The 13,758-nt window shown below is 67.9% G+C and overlaps 1 protein-coding gene across 1 annotated transcript in view; it reads left to right on the top strand.

Moving 5' to 3' along the window:
* Window positions 1-13,758, top strand: part of ZBTB7B (zinc finger and BTB domain containing 7B) — a 31,833-nt gene that overhangs the window by 12,074 nt on the left and 6,001 nt on the right.

Raw genomic sequence — 13,758 nt, 5'->3', positions numbered from 1 at the left:
GAACGCCTCCCCTTGCAGGGGGGCCAGGTGTGGTTGGGGGTCTCCCCCTCACACGTTGCTCCCCCAGCAGCCACAGCCTGATACAGGGATGTTGTTGTCCCCCCGACCTGCACCATGACAATGCCCACCCGCTTGGCACGCTGCTCCCCAGCCACCCGCAAGGGGTCTGCGCCCTTGGCATGAGCCCCGTGGGGCTGGGGCCTGTCCCATGGGTCAGCACCAGGACCCCTCTGGGGCAACTCATGGAGACTACGAGTCCCAGCATGCAATGCTGCCTGGAGCATCTGGCAGCTTTCTGGGGCCTGCAGTCTGCCTGGGGGTGGGGGTGGGTCTTGATGATTGGGAGTTGAGGGTCCTGCAGGGGAGCTGTTCTCCTGGAGGGCGGGCAGAGCCGGGGGGCAGGCAGAGGAGCTGTTCGGCTGGGGGGTGGGGCCGGGAGCTGGGGGGGGCAGGAAGGGGAGCTGTCTGACTTGGGGGGTGTCCTGTGCGGGGGGGCAGACAGGGGAGCTGTCTGATGGGGGGGCAGGGCTGAGGGGGTGTCCTGCTTGTGGGGGGCAGGGCCAGAGGCCTGCGGGGGTCAGGCAGGGGAGCTGTCCTGTGCTGGGGCAGGGGGAGTAGGTTTGAGGATCTGTGCCGCCTTGCTTGTCTGCGTCTGGCAGTGACACCGGTGGGGCCAAAGGTGTGGGGAGTTCAGGGGGTTGGGGGGTGCACAGCCCTAGCTGGCATCCCGGGTCAAATCCCTTGGTGAATAACAGGGATGGACCTCCCTCCCTGGAGTTGGCTGGGCAAGATCTCCCAGCACCTGGGCTGGCCCTTGCCCACTGGTCCCCTTCCTTGGGCTCTTGTAGGGCCCTGGCACTGGCAATGGAGGAACTGTCTCGGTGTGGGGGTGGGACGGACAAACCTGTCCGAATAGGGCCTGCTCCTCGGGGTACTGGGCACCCGCAGCCGTCGCTGGGAGCTGTGGGTGCCCAGGCCGGCTGGGTTGGGGGCTCTGCTGACATTGGCCTTGGGCATCTGTCCGCCATAGAAGGAGCTGTAACCCGCCTTGGGTGGGGGATTCGGGGCAGATGGGGAGCTCGCACCCTGGGGCTGCCAGGGGTGCTGGGAGCAGAGCCGTGGCGGGTGCCGAGGGTGCATTGGGGGGCAGCTGTGGAGTGCGAATGTGTCTGGAGACAAGGGGGGTCTGGGCTGAGGCTGGCATGGTAGGGGTAGTGGGAAGGCAGCTGTCCCTGCCCTGGCTCTGAGCTTGCATTGGGGGGGTCTGGTAGTTGGTTTGCTGGAGTCCACCTGGCTTTGGCCTGGCTTCTGGAGCCCCCCACGGAGCCCCGTCCCTGCCAGTGACAGGGAGCAGTTTGTGGTTTGCTTTGGTGACTGAAAGCAGGAGGTTGCGACACCCCTGGGGGGCGGGGGTGGGACAACCCGGTGACTCACTTGCCACCACCGGGATCCTTCTGACTCAGGGCTGCGTGCGACTCCCTGTGCCCATGCCCCTCCCTGCCCGCCTCGCCCACCTTATCTCCTGCCCTTAGCACCTGGCGCACCTGGGCTGGGGGGCTGGCTCAGCTGCAGCCGTTCCCCTCCTTTATGGGGGCAAAGGGCAGGTGGGGAGGGCTGGCAGGCAGGTGCCTGGCGCCCTTCCTCTCGGGGCTGTGCCCACCGGGCGCCCAGAGCCAGCCTCTGCTGCCCCAGGCTGGCTGCTCCGCTCCTGGCTGGCGGCTGGGGCCTGGTGCTCCCCGCAGTAGGACCCTGGGCCGGGGGCTGCTCTGACTGACCCTGCAAGGCCCTGGGCAGGGCTGGGGGGAGGGGCTCCACTCTGCCCCAAGGTGGGGGCTCGGTGCCAGGCTGGCTGGGCAAGGCTCCTGCCCTCTTGTGTGTGGGTGGCACAGGTGATGCTCTGACTCCCGCCTATCGGTTCTGCTCTGCCAGATGGCTGCAGCCAGGAGCCAGAACCCCGTGGCGGGGGTTCAGTCCTGACACCCCTCCAAATGCCTTACGGGGGCCTGGCACCCATAGCTCCCATTGCCTCCAGCAGGGGCACAGAGCACCTCTGGGACCCGGGCCCCTTTAAACCCTCCACAGAAGGAGACCCCAAAGTCAAGGCTGCTTCTATAGATGTTCCCTGGCTGCGTCCCACAGGGCTCGGCTTCTGCACCTGCCTGCTGGGGTGTGGGTCCAGCGTAAGGGGGGGGGGCGCTGGGGGGTCATGTGGTGGGGGGCAGTGTGGGAGGGGGTCCTGTGGCATGGAGGAACACTGGGGGGTCAGTGCAGGGTGGGGGGCAGTGGGAGGGTGTCAGTGCTGCATAGAGGAATAGTGGGGGGGTCAGTGTGTCATGGGGGCAGTGTGGCATGGAGGAATAGTGTGGGGGTCGATGTGCCATGTAGTGAGGTGGGGGGTCAGTGTGGCATGGGGGTCAGTGTGGCATGGGGGCAGTGGGAGGGTCAGTGTGGCATGGGGGGTAGTGAGGAGGGGGGTCAGTGTGGCATGGGGGGTAGTGAGGAGGGGGGTGGGTGTGCCATGAGGTAGTGAGGTGGGGGGCGGTGTGCCATGGGGTAGTGAGGTGGGGGGAGCAGTGCCATGGGGGGCAGTGCCCTGGCCCCGGCCCCGGCTCCCTGCTCTGTAGCCGTGCGGAGCAGCAGTGTGATTGTTCTCTGGATTTGCGCTCGGCATGTTCCTCTGGCTGCATTTGTGAAGCACCTGGTGGGTAAGGACTCGCTGCCATGGAGGGGTCTTGGGTGCATCTCTGCTCCCTCCCTGGCGGGGCTGGGTGCCTTTGAGTGCCCTAGATTGCTGCTCCCTTCCCCCCTTTCTGGCTGCCAGGGGCCCCCAGTGCTGCTGGGCAGGGGACCGAGCGTTCCTGGGGATTGGCGTGGTGTGAGCATGGACTCGGTGGGCAGGGTGGGGAGCTCTGGGGGGCTGTGGGGTGGGGAAACTGGCACTGGCCTGTGGTCCCTCTCACCACCCCACCCCTCTGGCGTGGCCTGTCTCTCTCTGAGAGGCCCCAACGGGAGGGCCGGTTGCCCCGCCCTGACCAAGCCAGGCTGGGGACTGCGGGTGCTGGGGCAGAGGTCCCTGCTGCTGCTCCTTCTCTCCTGGGTTCCCAGTGCCCGCCCCTGCTCCTGCCACCTGCCATAGCCCCTGGGGATGCCAGCGTTGCCAGAACAGCTGGTGCCCAGCGGGGCGATGCGGCCGCTCCAGGAGTGCTCTCCCCTGCTGCCCGTGTGCCTAGCGGGGCTGTGGGCTGCCCAGGGTGAGGGCCCGGCAAGCGCTGTGGGTGGGGTGCGGGCTGTGGCAGGTGTGTTTGGGCGGGGTGGGGAGGAGATACTGTGAAAAGCCGCAGCTCTGCTAGGGTCACCAATCCTGCAGGATTGTCCTGGAGTCTCCAGGAACTAAAGATTGTTTCATGTGATGAAACCTCCAGGAATCTGTTCAACCAAAGCTGGCAACCGTAGGCTCTGCCCAGGGGATTGGAGCACCCAGCGCCCTGGCGGGGGGCAGTGGCAACAGTGTGTGGGTGTCACGGAGTGTGGGGTAGTCAGCCCTGCACCCCCCACTTCCTGCGGTTTACTGCAACTCTCAGCCAGCCAGTAAAACAGAAGGTTTATTAGATGACAGGAACACAGTCCAAATCAGAGCGTGTAGGTACAGAGACCAGGACCCCTCAGTCAGGTCCATCTGTGGGGCAGGGAGCTTAGACCCCAGCCCTAGGGCTCCCTCCGTTTCCCCAGACCTCTCCAAACTCAAACCCCCTCCAGTCGTCTCACCCAGCCTCCCCACAGCTCCTCCTCCAGCCTTTGTCCAGCTTCCTGGGGCAAATGGTGTCCCCTGGCGTGTGTCCCCCCACCCCCCCCCCGCCCCCGGGCTCAGATTACAGGCTCAGGTATCATCCCTCCATGCTATTCCATCCCCAATGCAGACAGTCCAGGAAAACTCCCCTGCGACATCCCCAGGTCAATCCTCCCCACTCCCTGCTTGTCACAGTGGGTGCAGATCAGTGGGAGGGGGCTGGCCCCCACCAGCCCCGGGGCATCACCCCTGACGCATAGGAGGAGGAAGGAGTGAAGCTCAGCAAAGGGGGACCTGGCTCCTGGCGGGGGTCTGGGTCTGGCCCAGCTGCTCAGGGCAGGAACAGCGTGCGAGATACAACATGCGCACGGCACCTGCCCCATGCCCTGCCTGGGATCTGGGCCACTTGCTGGCTCTACGGCTTGGCCAGCTCTGCCAGGAGCCTGTCTCACTCCCCGCCCTACATGGCGGTGCTTGGCCAGGCTCCCCTGGCTGGGTGCTGGTGGGAGCTTGCTGATCACCCGGGGGTGCTGCTCATCCTGAACACAGTCCCAAGGGGGTATGCTGGAGCCCCCCGTGGCCTAGACATTCTCCAGCACCTTCCTGCCATGCACATGGGAGCTGGGGGCCTGCAGGCAGACACAGGTTGTCTGCCCCCCACCCCCGGGGCACTGGGGGCAACCAAGCTGCCGGCCCCAGTCTTTCTCTGGCATGCGGGGCCAGGTCCCTCTGGGGCTAGGAGGCTGGGGTGGCTCCTGGGGTCGGCCAGCTGGGCAGGTCACGGCACGCAGCACAGAGCCTGGCTCTGGTGGTGATGCAGCCCTGTGCCCTGGGGCGAGCCCAGGGTTGGAGCCATCCGAGCACAGCTGCCAGCCGCTGAGGCTCCCTGCTGGGCCGGGCAGCGCACCCCACCCCAGGGGCTCCCGGGGGGCTGAGCTGGCCGGGATGCGGGGGCTGCAGCTAAGCCAGCAAGTGGAGTCTTATCCCACAGGCAGCAGGGCCCCCATTAGGATGGCAGTGGTGGGCTGGAGCAGGGGACCTGCGGGGAACACCACCCCCATGGCTGGGCTGGGGGCAGCCCTGAGCCCCCTTCCCCATGCGATTGGCCTCTGCACCCCCTGTTCCCATCCCCACAGGGTCTGGCATGTGGGGAGGGGGTTCCCCCGGCTGTGCCTCACCCCGGGCGCTCTGACGTGTTGGCCTGGTGTGCTGGGAATTTCCTCTCTTTCGGGGCCGGGGGGGCTGTCCCCCCGTGGCAGGCAGGGCCCCTGGCGCTGCGGCCCGCTGCCAAAGGGTTAATGCCGTGTGTGTTCTGGGGAGCGGGGCTGGGAGGTGCATGACCTGGGGTGTGGGCGTCGACTCCTTTTGAGGTGGGATGGGAGCTGAAGTGTGAGCGGGGAGCGGGGCCAGGTTCACACGGAGCCCAGCCGCCCTGCCGAGAGCTAGCCGCGCAGGGACGCAGCCGAAGGTGAGGGGCCATGGGTGCGGGGGATGCGCTGGCAAGGTTGGCGGGGAGCGGAGGAGTGGGCTTGGCAGCACCCGCAGGGGCGAGCGGAGCGAGGCGTCCGTCTGTGCCCTGGCTGTGCCCGCTTGGCAGGCGCCAGGCGGTGCTGGGATTGTCTGGGGGGCGCTCTCCCCTGGGAGCTCCGTGCCCCCATGGCTTTGGGGTAGGGAGGCTCTGGGGGGCTGTGTGTTGTGGGAAGGGGATGCTGACATCTTGCCCCCCTGCTAGTATGGCAGGTGCCCCTTGCGGAGGTGGGGGGCTGTGCCCTGGCTTCCTCCCGGCGGGTCTGAGCCTCACAATCCCGAACAGACTTGGTCTGCAGCTGCTTGCCTGGGAGGGAAGGGCCAGTTGGGAGCCAAGGCCTGAGAGAGGCGGGACTGGCTTGGGGTCCCAGCGAGAGGCTATGGCAGGGCTGGGAACGGGAGCCAGGTGCCCCCAGGTCTCAGCCCGGTGGCCTAGTGTCAGGCTGTCCCTGCCCTCTCTGGCCGCCGTGCATGCTCTGTGGGGGTTCCGGTGGGGGACGATCCCTTTCTCTGCCGGGGGCTGGATGTGCTGTCCCGGGGCTGCGAGCCCAAAGGGGTCCCCATAGGCTGGAGTGGGACTGAGGCAGTGAGCTGGACCCATCTGCACAAGGTGGGGAGACTCTCAGCGCTTGGGACCCAGCTACACTAGGCCACCCCGGTGGGGGAGGGGGGAGCATAGGCCGGGGGGAGATGGGGTTGGGACAGCCCTGCCTGGGGGTGGGGGGTAACACAGGCCCAAGGGGTTGGGGATGCAGGTCCTGGGGGAGCCTGGGTTGGACTGGTCCTGTTGGCCAGAGGCTGGGGGAATTGCAGGCCCTGGAGGAGCTGGGGGCAGGCTGGCTCTGGATGTGTGTGTGGTTTGGGGGCCCTGGGGCAGCTGGAGACAGGTTGGCCCTGCGTGTGTGTGTGTGTGTGTGTGTGTGTGTGTGTGTGGGAAGGGTGGCGGGGGGGCAGTGTGCAGGCCATGGAGGAGTTGGGGGCAGGTTGGCTCTGGGGGAGCCGGAGACAGATTGGCCCTGTGGGGGGATGTGTGCAGGCCCTGGGGGAGTCGGGGTTGGGCAGGCCCTGTTGGCACGGGGGGAGTTTGCAGGCTCTGGGGGAGCTGGGCCACCTAGTCTCTCTGTTGGGCACCGTGGAGCAGAGTGGAGGCCCCGGGCGCTATGGTGGGGTTGGTGCTGGATCTGAGGGGTTGGATGTCCCCCACTTGTGGAGCTGCCCCACATCTAGGGGCCTGCTCCTGATGCCCTGGCTCTGCCTGGGTGATGGGTGGCTGGAGGCACCGGGAGGGTGAGCGTCAGTCCTGGATCAGCCTGGTCTCCCTGGCTCTGCCCCCCTTGGGTGCCTCTCGCCTGAGCCCTGCATTTGGGGGTGGGCTGGGGTTTAACATGCATTGGGGGCCTGGCTCCAGGGGGCCTTGCTGCCTGGCCTCCCCTGCAGCCTGCTAGACAGCAGGCATGGCCGTGGGGGTGACGGGGTTCCCCCTTCCTTGGCACTGGGCCTGGGGTGGGATTGCTCTGGCATCTGACCCAGGCAGGATGTGTCTGGCCCGGCCTGGTGGGGGTGGGGGGTTGCCCTGGCTCCTTGGGGCAGTGGCAGGTGTCTGCAGGGACCGCGCGTCCCACACACCACCCCAGCCCATTAGAGGATTAGGGAAAGGCGTGAGTTCTCCCCGCTGGGGCTGGGGGTGACCCCGTGGCTTTGCTCTGTGTGTGTGTGTGTGTGGGTCCGTGGTCCCATTGCTGTGCCCTGTATATGTGTGTGGGGAGGTGTCCTTGGCCCTGTCGCTGTGCCCGGGGGGCGGGGTCCGTGGCCCCATCGTTGAGCCCTGTATGTGTGTGTGGGGTCTATCGTCCCATCGCTGTGCCCGGGGTGAGGGGGTCTGTGGTCCTGTCGCTGTGCTGTGTGTGTGTGTGGGGGGGGTCTGTGGTCCCGTCGCTGTGCCCGGGGGGGGGGTCTGTGGTCCCGTCGCTGTGCTGTGTGTGTGTGTGGGGGGGGGTCTGTGGTCCCGTCGCTGTGCCTGGGGGGGGGGGGGTCTGTGGTCCTGTCGCTGTGCTGTGTGTGTGGGGGGTGGGGTCTGTGGTCCCGTCGCTGTGCCCGGGGGGGGGTCCGTGGTCCCGTCGCTGCGCTGTGTGTGTGTGGGGGGGTCCGTGGTCCCGTCGCTGTGCCGTGTGTGTGTGGGGGGTCCGTGGCCCCATCGTTGAGCCCTGTATATGTGTGTGGGGTCCGTGGTCCCGATGCTGTGCCCTGTGGGGGGAGGGAGGCCCGTGGTCCCGTCGCTGCGCTGTGTGTGTGTGTGGGGGGGGGGGTCCGTGGTCCCGATGCTGTGCCCTGTGGGGGGAGGGAGGCCCGTGGTCCCGTCACTGCGCTCTGTGTGTGTGTGTGGGGGGGGTCCGTGGTCCCGTCGCTGTGCCGTGTGTGTGGGGGGGGGTCCGTGGCCCCATCGTTGAGCCCTGTATATGTGTGTGGGGTCCGTGGTCCTGATGCTGTGCCCTGTGGGGGGAGGGAGGCCCTTGGTCCCGTCGCTGCACTGTGTGTGTGTGGGGGGGTCCATGGTCCCATCACTGTGCGCTGGGGGGGGGGTCTGTGGTCCTGTCGCTGTGCCGTGTGTGTGTGTGGGGGGGAGTCTGTGGTCCCGTCGCTGTGCCCGGGGGGGGGTTCTGTGGTCCCGTCGCTGTGCCGTGTGTGTGTGTGGGGGGGGGGTCCCGTGGTCCCGTTGCTGTGCCGTGTGTGTGTGTGGGGGGCTCCGTGGCCCCATGCCCTGTGTGGGGGGAGGGAGGCCCGTGGTCCTGTCACTGTGCTGTGTGTGTGGAGGGGGGGTCCATGGTCCCATCACTGTGCCCTGTGGGGGGGTCTGTGGTCCTGTCGCTGTGCAGTGTTTGTGTGTGGGCGGGGTCCGTGGTCCCATTGCTGTGCCCTGGTGAGGGGGTGGTCTGTGGTCCCGTCGCTGTGCCCTGTGTGTGTGTGGGGGGATCCGTGGCCCCGTCGCTGTGCCCTGTATGTGTGTGTCTGTGGGGGTGTCTTTGGCCCCGTGCCTGGGGGGGCAGGGTCCGTGGCCCCATCACTGAGCCCTGTGTGTGTGTGGGGTCCGTGGTCCCGATGCTGTGTCCTATGGGGGGAGGGAGGCCCGTGGTCCTGTCGCTGCGCTGTGTGTGTGGGGGGGGTCTGTGGTCCTGTCGCTGTGCCCTGGGGGGGGTCCGTGGTCCCGTCGCTGTGCCGTGTGTGTGTGTGGGGGGGGTCCGTGGTCCCATCGCTGTGCCGTGTGTGTGTGTGGGGGGGGGTCCGTGGTCCTGTCGCTGTGCTGTGTGTGTGTGTGGGGGGTCCGTGGTCCCGTCGCTGTGCCGTGTGTGTGTGGGGGGGATCTGTGGTCCCGTCGCTGTGCCCTGGGGGGGGGGTCTGTGGTCCCGTCGCTGTGCTGTGTGTGTGTGGGGGGTCCGTGGTCCCATCGCTGTGCCGTGTGTGTGTGGGGGGGGGGGTCCGTGGTCCCGTCGCTGTGCTGTGTGTGTGTGGGGGGGTCCGTGGTCCCGTCGCTGTGCTGTGTGTGTGTGGGGGGGGTCCGTGGTCCCGTCGCTGTGCCCTGGCGGGGGGTCCGTGGTCCCGTCGCTGTGCCGTGTGTGTGTGGGGGGGATCTGTGGTCCCGTCGCTGTGCCCTGGCGGGGGGTCCGTGGTCCCGTCGCTGTGCCGTGTGTGTGTGGGGGGGGTCCGTGGTCCCGTCGCTGTGCCCTGGCGGGGGGTCCGTGGTCCCGTCGCTGTGCCGTGTGTGTGTGGGGGGGATCTGTGGTCCCGTCGCTGTGCCCTGGCGGGGGGTCCGTGGTCCCGTCGCTGTGCCGTGTGTGTGTGGGGGGGATCTGTGGTCCCGTCGCTGTGCCCTGGCGGGGGGTCCGTGGTCCCGTCGCTGTGCCGTGTGTGTGGGGGGGGGGTCCGTGGTCCCGTCGCTGTGCCCTGGCGGGGGGTCCGTGGTCCCGTCGCTGTGCCGTGTGTGTGTGGGGGGGGTCCGTGGTCCCGTCGCTGTGCCGTGTGTGTGTGGGGGGGATCTGTGGTCCCGTCGCTGTGCCCTGGGGGGGGGTCTGTGGTCCCGTCGCTCTGCTCCAGCTGCCACCTGGCAGGGTGATGCGGTGATGGATGCAGTTGAACTTGGAGGTCGACGCACAGTTGGCTCCTGCCGGCAGCTTGACAGCGCGCTGCACAGAATGGGGGGTGTGTGTCACACAACTCCCCTCCCCCCTGCCACCATGGGGCTCCATGCCCCCCCCCGCCATGGGGTGGGTGGGTTTTGTTTTCCTCCGTGTTTAAAACCATTTCCTTTCTTGTGTGCTTGTTGTTTTTCAAAGAGCAGCAAGCGCTCAGCCCCCATCCCCCTGCCTGCATGCACAACGGGGCCCCACCGCCGCCAGATGCTGGCATGGCAGCCCCCCGGTCATGGGGCTGGCTCGGGTGGGGGGGTGACCTCTGATCTCGGCAGCGAGACCCTGGCTGTGTCCCCCTTCTCTTGGCTGGAGCTCCCCTGGGGGGGCTCTGTCTTATCTGGTTTTCCCCCTTTAGATGCTCCCCTTCCCCCGGTGGGGCAGCCCCGCAGGGCCAGGCCCGGGAGCTGCCAGTGTTCAGGGGCCAGCTAGGGGTAGCCGAGCCCAGCGGCCAGACCCTACAGGGAGTTGGGGCGATTGCCTGCTCTGTGCCTGGCTCTTCGTGGGTTTGGTTCCCGCTGGGCCGGCCCGTGGTGGGCCGTGAGGAGGGCAGCCCAGCCCAGCCCGGCCCGGCCCGGCAGCCCAGGCCAGGGGGTGTGAGCCGCTCCAACTGGGCTCAGGAAAATGCTGCGGAGGGGCCCATTTTGCAGCACTTCGAGGGCATATCTGAGCCCGGGGGGAGGGGAGAGCAGGCTGGGGCCGCAATTCAATAGGACAGCTTTCTAGCCCACAGCAGGGTGTGTGAGACACCCCCCCCCTTCCCCCACCCCAAAGACGCTGGGACGGACCCTGCACTAAAGAGGAAATTGTCCTGCTAAGGAGAGAGCGGTGTCTCAGGGCTAGGGCAGGGGAGCTGGGAGCCAGGACTCCTGGGTTCTCTTCCCGGCTCGGGGAGGGGAGTGGGGTCTGGGGGGTTAGAGCAGGGGGGCTGGGAGGCAGGACTCTGGGTTCTCTCCCCATCTTGGGGAGGGGAGTGGGGTCTGGGGGGTTAGAGCAGGGGGGCTGGGAGCCAGGACTCCTGGGTTCTCTCCCGGCTCTGGGGATGGGTGGGAAGGAAATACATCCCAGTGGTTAGAGCTGCTCTCACCTCCCCCGTGACTCACATTTCCCAGTGCAGCTGTGAAGTCCCTCGAGAGCGTCCCTCACCCGGGGCCCCTGGCTCTGGTGTAACCTGAACAGTTAACAGCTGCTGAGGCTGAGGGGCTGGGTGCTCTCCAGTCCCTGCATGTTCCACTTGCAGCGGGGCATTTGGTTCCCCCCAGGGTCCCACCAGTTGTGGGTTAAATCACCATTGCCATGGGGCCCCGGCCAGCAGCCAGAACCCAGTCCTGCCCCCAGGAAGGAGGGAGTGGGGCTCGAAGGAAGGGCTCTGAAGGAGGCTGGTGCTGGGGTGGATGATGGTGAAGGGCAGCGGGTTCTCTGGATTGCCCCAGTGGCTGGAGCAGGGCCGGATCCAGCTGGGTGCTGGGCAGTGCTTGCCAGTACCTCGGGGGTTTGCCTCCCATGGGGCCCCGCGGGGGCAGCTGGATGGGGCGGCTGCTCTTGCGTCTGACGCAGGCTCTGAGGTGTGACTGTGGGGACGGCAGCTGCTGGTTCTGTGAAGTGCCCAGCGATCCCTCGCCTGGTGCTGAGAGGCAGCTGCCTCTAGGGTGGGGTGTGGTGGCTGTTGAATAACGCACGACAATGCTGCCCAGTTCTGCGCTGGATGCAGCGTCTCCAGCTGGAACTGCAGGGGCTTGAGGCAGCCCCGCAGAGAGGGTTTCCCAGGACCTGGGTCCCGCCACCTGCCCCTCGCACGAAGGGCCGTGAGAGCAAGGAGGAGCCGAGCAGTTGGGCTGTGCCCTTGCCAGGTGGCACCCAGGCCCCGCGTGGTGTCAGGGGCAGGGCTCTGACCTGGGCTGTGGCTCGTTCCCTGGGAACCACCTGGTTGCCAGGTGAAGCAGGGCAGGTAACTAATAAAGTTGCACAAGGGCTCCTCCTGCGTGGCTGACACACGGGGCGGGGCGGAGCTGGCCTCTGCGCGGGGCCCAGCCTGCCGGGCACATGGTGTCAGGCTGACCCGCTGGGGATTGCATTGTTCCCCGCCGGGGCTGTGGCCCTGTTACCAGGGGAGACGGCCAGGGCCTGTTGGGACCTGGGGAGACAGGCCGCCCCCGCTCGGTGGGACTGCTGGGCCCCTGGGAGGCCATGCGGCAGCTCGGAGAGGAGCCGTGGGCGTGGGGAGCCGCGCTGCCTCGGCCCCGGCTCACCGCAGCGATTGGGAACAGGCCCCCCTTACCGGCACTGGCTCTGCTTTCCGGTGCCAGAGCTGGCTGCACTGTGCTGGAAAGAGTGAGATCACCCTGGGCCCAGGCCTGGCCCGGGAGCTGACGCAGCTTCCAGGCGCCCTGCCCGGCCCCGCTGCTGCAGGCCCAGCCGCAGTGCTGGGAGCAGGGGGTCCCCCAACCCCTGCTCCATGGCTGGCCTGGGGGAGAGCGAGGGTGCCGCCTTGGCTTGGTTCGGGGCGCCGTCGGATCCTGCAGGCCCTGCTCTGTGCTGGGCCCCGTGGTGCTGGGCGCTGCAGGGCTGAGTCGCGGGTGAGCCCTGTCCCCAAGCGCCCAGCCGGGGCTGTGGATGATTCATGGCAGGGGAAGGGCCTCGGTGCTGCGGATGGGCCTGAGCTGGGGCCGGGGGGGGAGCACTGGGTAAACCAGGGGAGGGGGTGAGACGTAGGCCCCCGCTCCTCCCCATCGTTGGGATCCTAAGGAGCGTCTCTGGTCTGGGCTGGGTTGCAGGACCCCTGCCCGTGCGTGACCCACCGTACCCCCGCGCAGGCCAGGCTGTGCTCTGCAGCAAGGCTGGGGGGGGCTAGAGCCTGCTCGCAGCTTGGCCCAGCGGGGCTGGGGAGGCGCTGCGGCTCCTGGCCCAGAAGAATGGGGGTGGGGGACTTGCTGTTTTCTCGCAGCTGCGGGGGGTGGTTCCCTGCGCCGAGCCCAGGTTCACCCCCCCCACCCCTGTGGGAGGGGTTGGGGAACCATCTCTGAAGGGGCTGGCCGGGGGGTCCTGGGGTCAGAGCCCTGGGGCCTGGCTGCTCCATGGGGCGGGGGCTGCGCTGTGCGGCCGCTCTCCATTTCCGGGCTGCGCTCTGCACCCACACACCTGCCCCCCCGCCGCGTCGCTTATCGCTCTCATCTGGCTCGATGGTAACTCCGGCTCCACATGCAGAGCTGCTCCTGTGGGGAGGATGCACTGGGGGGGGGCAGTAACAGGCAGTGGGTGTGATGGAAAGTCCGCCCGCCTGCCCGCCACTGGGACGGGCCTGCCCCTTGGCAGTGCCATCCGGTCTGTGTGCCGACCGTTGCCCATCTGCCAGGCCAGGGGGTTATGGGGCAGCTGACCTTCCACTTCCTAGCTCAGCTGGGCCATAGCCCCCTGCCCCCCCCCCCCCCCGTTGCTGTGTCGGGCGCAGTGACCCCAGGGTAGGTCCCACGCTGAGCTGTGGCATGGGGCATGCTGCTCCTCGCCTCCCTCTCCTCTGCGCCCCAGAGGTTGCAGGTTAATGGCTGGAGATTCCCACTTGTGATGTGGGGGCCCCCTAGCCGGCTGAGCTGGGGCCTGGTCTGGGGCATGCCGGGCAGTGGGGGGCGCCCCTGGGGGCTGGTGCCACCTGAGGAGTTGCCCAAAGGGCTGTAGCAGGGGTCCCGCCGGGGCTGGAGAAAGGGAGCGGCGAGGCGCTGGCTGCGGGGCTGGCAGGTCTGGCTGGGCGCAGCAGCAGGGTGGGAAGCACTGTTGGCGTGGGGGCCTCTCTCTCACCCGCAGGGAGAGTTGCACCCTGGTGGGGGCAGGAGCTGTGAAACTGCGAGAGACGTGGGGGGGTGGGGGCGGATCTGACTCCGGCAGGGGAATCGAGAGCGAAACGCCAGGGTTCTCAGTTAGCTCTCGCTGCACCAAGCCATCAGGCCTGTGGGGAGCGGGTCGGGGGGGGGCACAGTCGGGGAAGGGGGCAAGGCTCTGTGGGGGCATCGGTGCAAGGGGCCCCGAATGTGGAGCCCCAGGGGGCCTGCCCAGGTCGGTGCGAGGGGCCCCGTCCCCCTGCATGTGGCCCCTGAGCTGCTGTGGAATTTTCCCAGCAGGGACCTGGGCCATTTGGGTGTATTGGCGGGGGGGGATGTGTCACCCCCCTGGCCATTAGCTGCCAGGCAATCTGGTGCTGCCCTGGAAACAGGAAGAGCTGCGGAGCGTGAAGGGCCAGGCCGGGCGCCCCTCTCCCGTGCATGTGTTTGG

Source organism: Eretmochelys imbricata, chromosome 24 (genome assembly GCF_965152235.1).
Source record: "Eretmochelys imbricata isolate rEreImb1 chromosome 24, rEreImb1.hap1, whole genome shotgun sequence".
Classification (NCBI taxonomy): Eukaryota; Metazoa; Chordata; order Testudines; family Cheloniidae; genus Eretmochelys; species Eretmochelys imbricata.
This window is presented reverse-complemented; position numbering and strand designations above follow the sequence as displayed.